At 41.2% G+C, this 13,237-nt stretch overlaps 1 protein-coding gene across 3 annotated transcripts in view; it reads right to left on the reverse strand.

The window, feature by feature from the left end:
• Nucleotides 1-13,237, reverse strand: part of LOC122808704 (complement C1s subcomponent-like) — a 731,464-nt gene that overhangs the window by 57,642 nt on the left and 660,585 nt on the right. The window lies entirely within an intron of this gene.

Genomic DNA, 13,237 nt, shown 5'->3' on the forward strand with positions numbered 1-13,237 from the left:
CAAATACAAAAAGCCTTGCCATACATTATGAGGGATGGTGATGTTGCTGACATTAGGAGAGCCATGACAAACCCTCATTCTACTATCCCTGTGGCATGTGCAATAAATGCATATCCCTGTAGTAGCACTGATTTGATAGACAAGGGTTTGCATTGTAGTCCTGGTCAATGTATGATTATGGGTATGTCAGAGCATTATCATGGGTTTCAGTGAGTACAATATCCATTGTGGGATGTGGGTGCTGGGTATACTGTCTTTACACCATGGTACCTCCAGTACATGTCCCAAGGCCCACTGTATGAGGACCTCTGTCACCATCAACTATACAGGTAACTGATTATACTATCCAGCCCAATGATGCATGCACTGTGTGCAAAAATTCCCTAACAGTATGGACTCACTGACAAGGTAGTTAGCACTGCTAAACCCAGGTCTGTCAAATGTGTCTATGACTGTATGCGTTTTCCAGTGTGTATATGACAGTATGTCATACCATGTAGTGTTCATTAACATCCAGTACATCTCCCATTACCATACTGTATAAGGCCTGATGATGTTCTTCACTTAACAGGAAACTTGGGACACACCTCATCCTAAAAGCTCTGTGGTGTGTGCAATTAAGGCAAAACACATTAGTAACAATAAGTACCTAGGAAGGGGTTCTACTCTCAGTGTCACCAAGTAAGTGTGTGTGTATGTGAAGGGATATACTTCAGTTTGCAGAAAATACATGTCCCAGGAGATCATGTGTCCGAAAACGATCTGGCAAAAGGTAACATTTCAAAGGAATCATCTTGCGGAAAAGTCATTCCATCAAAACTAGTAGTGGATGTGTAAATGTCCTCTTCCCCACTGTACAGCTGTACAGCGATACTGGAGCTGGTATATATAGTTAGGTGTGGTTGTTGTGGGCACAGCCAACCACACTGGGGTTATTGTTATGTGTATCCCCCGCTTAGTCTGCTGTTATACTGTACAGTTTATTTTAACAGGTTAAGTAGTTGTTAATCACTCTATGTGTATTTCTACGCCACCCCACACCCTCCAAAGTGGGGGGCTGTGTCACCCACACCAGCACACCTATGTTTACCAACTCCAGGATTGCACTACATTGGGGAAGAAGACATATACCCTGCCAGTACCATCATCAGTGACATTAAACTGGCAGACTGATTATTTACTGATGTGATGTTTTGGCTATTTGGTCTTGATTGACTTACAAATGCCAAAATCAGTTCACTGCAAAATTAAGTACATCCATGTGTACAGTATTCTCTGTGTATTGCAACAACACCAAAGCCTATGTGTGTGTGCGTGTGTGTGTGTGTGTGTGTGTGTGTGTGTGTGTGTGTGTGTGTGTGTGTGTGTGTGCGTGTTATTCACAAACATTTGGTGTGTGCCATTCAGTACACTTACCATTGTCCACTGTAGAAGAGCTGCTGACATAAGCCACAATGCACTCACCTGTATACACCCCTCAGACCTCTCAGCCATGTGGCACATGCAGTAACTGTTACACAGACCTGTTACTTGTGTTCAGCTGGACTCAGTATATGACACAGTCAATGTGTCACCACAGTGCCATACCCCATGTAGGAAAGGACAGCAGACCAACATCCTGCTGACACATGGACACTTGTAACACAAACAGAATACATTATGGAGACCAGAATCAGTCAGTGTTAATAACAGCTATAATGCATCATGGTTAGACATCTACACACGCTGACATGTAAGCATTAAACATTCCATCTGAAAATACGTTAAACAGCATTACATTGCTAAACCTTAGTACATTCACCCTGTGCATCAGAACCCTATTAGTAGGTCCCTGCATCGATGGTATGGATGACAGGGATGTGGCACAGGTATCATCATATGCACATGGTGTGTTGTGGGTTTGCCAGTGGCCTAGGCTGATCCATTTGTTTGACATCATTTGTGTGTGTTAGGGAGTTCTTTATCAATTGGGCTGTGCAGAGGTGGTGTGTGTAGGTATGGATGTGCCCTAGCTGTGTTGGTGATATATGTGTGTGTGTGTGTGTGTGTGTGTGTGTGTGTGTGTGTGTGTGTGTGTGTGTGTTTGTGTGTGCATGTATGCATTGTCGGACAGCTGCAGACCGTACATGGCAGCATGTACAGTTCACTGTGTCCAGTCACTGATATGGAAACTGTGCCTGCTATGGGTTCCACAGGCATTACCAGGTAGAAGCCCAGATATGGCACTTTCCCCTTGATGATGACAATTGTCTGCTGGATCTCCATCCCAGTTGGGACCTGCCAGGACCACGTGCATGTGGCTTGCTGCATTGTTGTGTGGACAGCACTCCCCCTGGAGTGCTGGTGCTAGTACTGCCACTACAGGGGCAGCTGGGAGTTGTTGCATGTCCACACAGACCTCTACCTGTTGGTGTTGCTGTCCTACTTCCACGTGGCTGATACCCTACTCCCACCACATGCACTAACACAGACAATGCACAGTCGATGATTCCCACCTTCTCAACCAATCGTCTATACAGGACCTCTGCAAAATGGTGGGCAGCTGCAAGATCACGAATGTTGCCAAGTACAACAGAATGAGTAGCTCTCTGGAGCCACAGACTCTGGTGTAACATTCCATACGTGACTGTGACTCCATGATGGCGCGAAACATGCGTCCGGTAACACCTGCTGTGGCACTTCTGCCAGGTTTATGATGGCCAGCAGCCCTCCTACGAGCACCCCTGTACATCTGCAACCCACATATTGTACGCATCTCAGGTGGGCACCTGCAAGATCATGGATGTTTTCAAGTACAGCAGAATGAGTAGCCCTCTGGAGCCACAGAGTCTGGTGTAATGTTTCATATGTGCCTGTGTCTTCCATGATGGCCCAAAACATGTATCTGGTGACACCTGCTGTGGCACTTCTGCCAGGGGCATGATGGCCAGCAGCCCTCCTATAAGCACCCCTGTACATCTGCCTGTGTGGTACCTCGCTGGGCATCCAGCTATGGATGCTGTGTACAGACACCCTTGCCATAGTCCCCACACTGTCCTGTCCCATGCCACCACCCGCCAACAGTCCCTATGGCCACTGGTGATAGGGTATGTATGGGCATTATGACTGTGTGCGGGGATGGGGTGGATAAAAGTGGGATGTCAACCGATGGCACAGCTTCAGCCGCTGATAATCCTGCCTGTGCCTCACCATACCTATCATCATTGTCAGAGTCTGTATGGACACTAACTTCAGTTTGCCTGCAGGAGGGACCCTGACCCACATAGCCACCTGTAAGGGGAAAACAAAAAATGTAATTTAAGACTTGTATGTTATTGTTTACCTCTACACACACACACACACACACACACACACACACACACACACACACACACACACACACACACACTTACAGGTGAGGTGGCACAAAGATATTACACAGACCTCTCATTACCCAACAGTCAACATGCATGACATATGGCACTTAGCAGGCACTGCAGCTATACTCAAGCCTTGTTAAAAAACATTATACATCTCTGTGATGCATGAGTTGTGCTAGTAAGTGATGCCCCTTCCCCTGAACACACTGCACCCATGTACACAGTATTGCTGTGCACCTGTACAGCACCCTGGCATGTACTGTGCACCATACATCATGAGTGTACACACCATTGCTGAATGTGTATATGTGTGGCAGTAATGTTTGCTCTGTTGCTCACAGCCCCAATGTGTTTGTCTGACACATATCTGAGATTATATGAGGACTGATGTCAGTAGTTAATGCCTGACCTCTGATTTGCAGATTTCATCATCATCAGTGCATGTATGAGCAATAAAAGCAAATTATACCGATAACCTTCAAAGCTTAATGTGGATATGAGGAGTGTACACACCCTTGTTGACATGCCAGTCTCTTCCATGATATGCAGTAGGGCCACAATACTGCATATGTTAACAATACACACACCTGACATGTGACATATGATCTGTGCAAGCAAATGCAGTATCAAACAAATAAGTTAGGAGCTCCACAAAGAATTGGGGGATCTGCTATGCTAACTTGAGGGCCATGTGGTGCAATTAGAGGGTCAGCCTGCCCCGCCTGCTCAGCTCCCAGCACAGCCACCTTTGGGGCTGTAAATGTGCAGTGGTGACTGCCCATGGGTGGGGATCTCAGTCCCACTGTTTCCACTTGGGGGCTCATGAGCTTCCAATTTCCAAACACCCCTCCCCGTCCAAGATGTTTACCCCCACCATGTGTCATATACCACCCCTGTATGCTGTCTTGTCTGTCTTGTCTTTCTGGTCTGTCTTCTGACCCAGACTACCTCCCCAAATATACCTACTATCCTTCCCCAGCATCCCACACTCACCTTAAAAAAAGGCCAATCTGTTCCCAAAAAACAAATTTTGACAAATACATAACTGTCCATTTCGCACATGTGTCCACTGGACACATGTAATCTGGTCTAATTGGCTTCACAACACATTATTGTTGTCCTCACCCCTGTCTCAGGGTTTTGAATGTCCAAATATACCTCCAAATTCAATACATATACACAGCTGTTGCTGTAGAAGAAATGGACAACTATGGACGTTCCCTACACCCATCCTGCACATCCCGAGCTACTTTCCCTATTGTCTTTTCCTTTTTGTTCCCCCTTTTCTGTCACTTTCCTGTCACCCCTTTTTTCTTTTGTTTTAAGGAAATTAGCACGGTGAAAGTTCTTTTAAGCTCTTTTAAGCAGTAGTAAGAGAGATTAAGCCTGTTTGTGCAGCGCTAAGCAATGACTGCATAGATTAAGCAATTTTCCGGTTAACTGTCTGTAAGCATATTTAACTGGCAGGGAGCATTGGTTACCATCGCGCAAACCCACTTACAACTGCTTAAAAGTGCCTTAATCACTTTGTATCCAACAGCCCTTGTTCTTCCCAGCAACAAAATAATCAGCCCCTGCACATCATAGCCATAGCAAGGTACCACTAAGCCATCTGAGCTGTAGATATCTGTGATGTTTTCTCAAACATATCATGCAGCACATTCATTCAACAGTAGGAAAATGTATTTATATATATATATATATATATATATATATATATATATATATATATATAGACATATATATATATATATATATATATATATATATATATATATATATATATATATATATATATATGGGTCTACCTGACAACACCAACACGCTAAAACGCAGACAACGAAATCACCTACACCACAAAACCGAAAGTTCAAAAACAGGAAACATCATATACCTGACAAACCACAATCCCGACACTCAACAAACAAAACAAATCCCCTATCCAAAAAGAACACACACAACACTAGCACACCAAAAACCTTACAATCCTTCACTGAACCTTACATACACAACTATCTATGCACTAACCTTAACCCAAACCCTAACCCTAAGGTCCATCATTATCGCACACTCACCTAACCCACGCCCTAACCCTAACTCACTTAACCCGCCCCTATCCCTAACATCTGTCACTATCGCACAATCACCTGACCCATGCCCTAACCCTAACTCACTTAACCCGCCCCTAACCCTGCAGACCATCTTTATCGCACACTTACCTTACCCGCACCCTAACCCTGACGTCCGTCACTACCGCATACATACCCACTAGCGCTCGTTTGACATGTCAGTGTTCTCAGCATTGGTATTCTCAACTGTTGGTCATCTTCATTGTCGATCTTCCGGTGTCTGTCTTCTTGTCATTGGCATTTCAAGCTTTCTGCGTTATAAGGTAGACCCATTTATATATATGTATAGCACATTCAGGCATTGGATCCTCACTCTGAACCTCTCACTGTAAAACATCTGATCAAAAGTTCTGGAAATGGGGGTGAAGGGGCCCAAAATAGGGATCTCTTGTAATTATTGCCATTATCCCTTCCCCCACATCTGAACTGTTCTGCCTTGTAACAAAATAAACAACATTTGCAAGTCTTGAACCCAGGACCTTGCACAACATAACCACAACAAGTTACCAGTAAGCCATCTCAGCTGAAAGACGTTGGGATGATTTCTCTAACATGTCATGCAGAACAGTCAGTCTACCATAGGGAATGTACAAGGTGGACGCACTAAACATTCTAATGATACATATACACACACACATATATACATATGCATATATATATATATATATATATATATATATATATATATATATATAAAATACACACACACACACATATATATATATACATATATATATATATATATATATATATATATATATATATATATATATATATATATATATATATATATATATATAAATATATATTATATATATATATACACACACACACACACACACACACACACACACACACACACACACACACACACACATATATAAATATACAAGTACTTATAGATATATATATAAAGAGAGTATATATAGAGGGTGTACAGCATATCAAACAGCCATCATTCCTACAGTTGCTGCCTTTTCAAATGGCCAGTGGCTGATTTTTTTCCTACAAATGATAATTATTGCATGAAACATATACCCACACACAATGCAAAGGACATGACAACACACACAGTTTGCATACATAGAAATGTTTATTTGTGTATTATTTCAGTTGTTTATGCCATTTATTACAGCATTTAGGTGTTTCAAATACATAATAATTGATTAATGCAACTCTCAGGGAAAACATATGATACAGTAATCTGCAAAACATAACATACCTTGCTGTCTAGGCTAAAGCCTTCAGGTAGTACAATGATAAAAAACACACTTGACTTAAAGATAAGAATCAATCAACACTGAATTACAGATGTAGTTCAACAGCCTCCAATTACACTCTGTACTCAACCCCTAGGGGGGAAAAGTATTAGTTCTTACAATGTAAATGTATCTGCTACATAACAATACTTAACTTAAAATGTCACTATCCCACTGACAAACAGAACTATGTGTAAGACAGTAAGCTCTAGTCCACCACTGTTCCCATGGTGAAACGTATGAAAATGTACAGCCATATACCTTAATGTTTCTTATTACTGATATCCCTTGCATGTTGTAACAGCCTAGGTTAAAAACATTTAATACCCCACCCCCATAAAATGTCTTACAAGGCCATATAACAGTGTTCTCCCTACACTGACTTCCAGACTGTACAGGGTCGCACATGTTTTGCCCAGCTGTAGCCCTTATATATATGGACCCGACCGCACAATTTCTGTGGGAGTCCACAACATCACTGGAATGATAGCAGGAATGTCAGCACTAAATAATGATAGACCATTACCTATCAACCTCTTACTGCGTGACATCTGGACAAAGCCTGGTATATAGGTGGAGGACAGAGGCTGAAACACAGGACCATATTTGAAATATTGCTGTTATACACTGTGAAATGTGCTGGTGTTACAGAATTGGTTGCAACATACCCTTACTCAGGAATATGAAGTAAGAAATACAAATGGATGCTGCCACGTACTGATAGCAATCAATGGAGAGTGTGCTACTGATATGTCAGGGACAAGATCTGTGTGGGGAACAGACAAAACATAACAGCCAATCCTCAGGCCATCATGTAGATAGGCCCACAGTTAAAAGCTATGCTGACAGACTGCATTCAATGCAAAGCTAGAATGTACACACAAACCCTGTAAAACTGTCAGTGTTCAATGCATATAACAGCAATACTCACACACTGTCCCTAGATCTGGGACCTTATACAAACATGTAGTTGGCCTGTGTCCACAAGTCCTCTTGTAAGAGTTATTGCTACCTGCTGTCTTTAACACTGCTGCCCACACACAGGAAGAATGTCTTCCATACAGGAAAGGTAAAGGGACAACGTCCACATGATGTAGTCATTTATAGAAGTGGGTTGCTATGACATTGGCTATTGGAAGAACTACACAGCTGTTTGCATGCAATTAGCAAGTGGGGAACACCAACTAGTGCAAAGGTCATCACCTGATCATGAGCATCACCTACAAAAGCCATGCTGCAACCTATTCAAACCAGCTCAATCCCTGTAGTGGATAGAGAGAGATAGAGAGAGAGAGAGAGAGAGAGAGAGAGAGAGAAATAAGAAAAAGGAAAAACAAAAATAATACTAAAAAAAACAAACCAAACAAGGCAGACATCCAACTGGAACACAGAAGAGATCATAATAATAAAACAGGTATGTGAAACATGCCAGCATGTTATTGAATGTAGTACTTGGTCTGTAATAATGGGATATTTGGTCTGTAATAATGGGATAGATGATTCTGAAAGATTTATATGTGTCATCAAGACTTGCTGTAATGATGTCCTGCTGAACAACTGCTATGGACATAGCATCTGGCCCTGTGGGCAGTGAGCCATACCTGTCAACTGTGTAGATCTGCACAGAATTTCAAGCTTTAAGCGATCATAATGTTTGTTCTGTTCCTCCAAAGATCTATATTAGTCTGACAAATAGCTGAAGGTGAAAGTAATGAAGTAATGACAGACACATGAGTTTCAGACCTTAGCACCTTCAGAACAGTCATGGTAATGTGAAATGTATCATGCACAAACTTCATAGGTTTGTAATAGGCATATCTACAATCTGCCCCATAATATATCCCCCCTAATGTTAGGCTTTGTCCACATGTGATGCCTTATTTTGTTGCAAAGACAGAATCTGAGTTGTCAAGTGCTCCGGATTATGTGGAAAGCTCCACATTTAATGAAGAGCAAAGCCACTGTTCCGCTGTTCCGCATTGAACAGCTGTGGCTCCGCTACAAGGCTTTTGATTGGTTTGTGTACCGCAATTACTGCCAATCGGCATTGCGGTATACAAACCAATGCATAGCTCTGCTACCCTTCTGTGTTGGCTATGCTCTGCAGTTTTTGATTGGCTCGTAGACTGCATTTGCAACCAATCACAAATTCGGTCTACGAGCCAATCAAGTAGAGAATTTGAGGAGGATGAGAGCCAATGAGAGCTCCCAAATAGAGACCAATCGTGTTCCTGGAAGCCTTTTCACGCCAAAATAATGGCTTGAAAAAGACTTCCAGGAACCAGGGGAATTTTACTTTACTTGGGTGATCATTGTCTAGAAGAAGGAAGGAGCAGGCCGGTGCTAGTTGCAGTCTCCAGATCGAAGACATCAGGGCCGGGGAGAAGAAAGACGACGGGCGGGAGTCAGTGGAAGTTAGCCTGCCAGGAGAGGTCACTCGGTGAGTCCGTTTGCTGTGTAGAGCATTTTCACTTTAAAGTCCTGGTTGTGGCCCGAGGAGTTGCAGAGATTTGGGTGTGCGTGTCTGAAGGACTGAAAATGGATAGGCAGCATGTTCATTAGTTCTGCAACAGCAGCTGCTAGCTTTCTTAAGTTTTTATTGGAATACTGTTATTGCAGTTCATAAGAATAAATGCTGCATTTGGGATTAGTATACAAAATGATGCTGAATCAGATGACCAAGATGAGTAGGTTGGTTGGATTTGAGGTGCATGAGTATGTCGTAATGCATAAGAGTAATAAAATAGTTATAATGGAAACTATATGTATAATGTATATGTACAGTAATAGAATTGTGATCTTTGTTCATTGTTATTAATGCAGTTATGTTCACATCATAAATTAGCAAAATGACGAATAAATGTTTGTAAATAAAAATCAACTGACCAACCTGCTGCAAGATAAGAATGAGTTTCCAACTCAGCAGAAATAAGATGTAATACTCAGTGTAATGCATCAGCTAAGAAAGTAAGAAGGGCTATTCAGAAAGCTAAGGTTACATATGAATTTGACTAATGCTAAGAGTACCATCAGTGGAATAGTCATTTCAGAGTTGGTCCCCTGAATTTGTGTGATAAAGTTTATAGAAATCTCAACAGCAGATAAACTTTTCAGTGCATACTTCATACTTCTGATGACAGCCAAATGTAGTATCACTCTTTCAACATCTTCAGGTGGATTCTATTACAGTAGTTGACCTATGTATCTTCTGATACAGTGTTTACACCTTTAAGGAAGGTCAAAGCTAACAGAGATGTGGAATCTAATGACATTAGTGGAGTGTTTATCCATTTTAAAGATGCACTTATTGAAAAAAAAAAGAATAATTATACTCTGTTCTGCTACTTTTACTGTATTTGCGGTTATTATTACTGTAATAACCATCAGGAAAAGCTAAATAAAGTGTTCAGTTACATTTAATATGCTACATTTTTTACTGCTTGTTAGTAGCCTGATTACATTGTAACTGTTTTTCTTATCCCCTTAAATCTGATTTAAGTACTTGGGCTCTAAACCAGTTATTTTACTTTAAGGTTTGTAATCTACACTCTTCTGGGAGGCGAGGGTGCTTACACCCTTCTTTGTTGAGAATTGCTGGTGAAGGCTTATTGTGCCTGTTATTTTAAGTGTCTTTGTTGTGGTTTAAGAACTTGGACTCAAAACCAGTTATTGTACATTAGAAAGGTTTGTGATCTACACTCATGTTAGGAGAGGATAGCCTACTCCCTTCTGAGCTGGGGATTGGTGGCAGGAGAGGATAGCTTGCTCCTTTCTCAGCTAGGAATTGCTGGTGTAAGTATAATTGTGCCTTTATGTCATTGGCTAGAGGGCTAGCTTGTTTAAAATTTGAATCTGTGTACCTGAGGCATTTGGCGACTACTCTACTTGTTGGTGGTTTCTACTAAACTCTACAAAAGCCAAGACTTACATGACCATATCCACTATTTCAGTACTTGTTTTTGCTGCATTAATAGAGTGCTTCTGTGATGAATGTCTGCATTTCTTGACTGTTTTTACAGTCTTTAGTTAGAACCACCTTGGTTCCACTTCAGTGAGAGTAGAGGGGGATTGGAGTCGTTTTTTGGCTTGGGATTGTGTAAAGAAAAGTGTGTGCTGTTTTCCATTGGCCGCATGGCCGTGTGTGTGTGTGTTCCTTTTGATTAAAAAAAATCTTCACTGCTGTTTAAACATTGCAGTTGCACATTGCACAATGCTTTGCTCATAATCTGTGAGCTCTGAGGCATTTGGCGACCACGCTTGCTGATTTCTGCTAAACTCTATAAAAGCTAAGACATTACCATAGCCACTGTTTTGGCACTTGTTTTTCTCATTGTTTTTGTCTTAGCTGCATCAAGTGTTTCTGTGTTGAAGATCTGAACTTTCACTTTTTTTCCGGTCTTTAGTTAGAACTGTTGCTCTTCATCTAGCAGCGCTCAGCAATGATCTGTATAGATGCCGATATCTCACAGTTTAACTCCCACTTGTAATCTGTCTAGATGTTGATCTCTTGTTCTGTTTCTCTAAAAATACCCCTTCTGTCTAGATAGATTTTTTAAAGTACTAGAGCACTGTACAACAACTGAAGGGCTGAGCTGCTGGAGTGGATAACCGGGATTTGAGTTTGTGTATTTGGATTGTGTTGAGCTCAGCTGAAATGGTAGGCAGAGCAGAGGTAAGTGCTTTAGGCTGTAATGGTTGCAAATGTTCCCTTATGCTAGCACAGACCCTGTGATGTTAGCAACTTTCTTAGTGTGTAACCAATGTTTAGTCTGTTTAGATTTTGTGCTGCTTGTCCCACAGATCCTGTTCTAGCAACTTTTCTAAGTTTAAAACAGCAATATTAAAGTCTCTGTTTCTGCTGCTTATCCCTAATGTCTATTTATATATATTTTTTTTTGGGGGGGGGGACATGACAGGTCCTTGTTCTAGCAACTTTCTAGGTTTATAAGAGTAATATTTTAAAGTGTTTGCATGTTTCCACTGCTTGTGCCCTAGTACATCTCATAGTAATTGCTTTTTTTTTTTTTTTTGGAGAAACTGTATGCAAAGACAGGTCTGCTGCTTGTCCCTAATGTCTATTTTATATCTTTTGTTGGGGAGAGAAACTGTATGCCATGACAGGTCCTTGTTCTAGCAACTTTCTAGATTTATTAAGAGCAGTTTTTAGTGTTTGTATGTTTTTGCTGTTTGTCACCCTAGTACGTCTGTGAAAGAAATCGCCCTTTCTAGGTTTAAGAGCAATATTTTAAAATGTTTCCGCTGCTTGTCTACAAGTACGTCTCAAAGTAATTGCCTTTTTTCTGGAGAAACTGTATGCAAAGACATGTCCTCTTCTAGCAACTTTCTAGGTTTATAATAGCAATATTTAAAGTGTTTATATTTTTGCTGCTTGTCACCCTCGTACGTCTCTGAAACTAATTGACTTTGTTTTTGGAGAAACTGTATGCAAAGACAGGTCCTGTTCTAGCAATTTTCTAGGTTTATTAAGAGCAGATTTTAAAGTGTTTGTATGTTTTTGCTGCTTGTCACCATAAGTCTCACCCTCTTAAGTGGCCAATGTGGAACACAGACCCTAACAATGTGTGACACACTTTCTAGGTTTATAAGAGTATTTATAAGGTTAAGAGCAGTATTTAAAGTCTCTGTGCTACTTGTCCCTCTTGTATTGGGCTTTGTCCAGTTTTCTTGCACTAAGTTGAGAAGTATGTCAGGATGGATGTCAAAAGTGAGTTTTAGTAATGAGATGCTGTAACATATCCAGTTTTGTTTTCAGTAGAACTTTGTGTAACTTGATCCTGCATTCTTTGATGTCTTAAATGGCACATTATTGTAAAAGTACAGAGGGCCCTGGTTTTAAGTACCTTTTTAGGCATCTTTGCCAGGCACACACCTGGCTGTAGGACAGGGGTAGAACACATCTAAAGTGGTGAATGTAAAATGTAAGTAGTATTTGCAAGTAGTATTGTCATGATGTGTGTAAGTGCCTTTGTTAAGCTGGATGTGTTCCTTGGCATGGATTTTGAGATATAATCAAAGATACTTTGAGTACTAAATGTCATGAAAGTCATTCTTCCCTTCTGCAACACTGGTTAGGTGGGCAAGTGAGCACCAGAGGATTGAAAGTGTCACTGAGGCAAGGAAGTGAAGCATGCAGGCCTTTATAGTAAACAAAAGGAGCAGAGATGAGCAAGAGAAGGTGCAAAGTCAGGAAACTTCCAGTGATATGGGTAGGTTATGGCCCTATTGTGTTATATCTTTGATATTGAGGACATCTTCTAATTTTTCTTTCTGCACTGTAGCCCCATTTGTTTCATTGTTTTAACACCACTGTGTTTTGCAAACCTGCTAGGTATAGATTACCCAGACTACAGTGAGGACAGGGATGTAGATACAACTCACACCCCAAAGCAGAGAAGATACACAATTTTTCAGCCAAGTTGGGCAAGTGCCTTTGACGGGCTTTCTATGAGTAGGCGTGGAGTGAAATTTG

This window comes from Protopterus annectens, chromosome 8.part0 (assembly GCF_019279795.1).
Source record: "Protopterus annectens isolate FY-2018-M chromosome 8.part0, PAN1.0, whole genome shotgun sequence".
Lineage (NCBI taxonomy): Eukaryota > Metazoa > Chordata > Ceratodontiformes > Protopteridae > Protopterus > Protopterus annectens.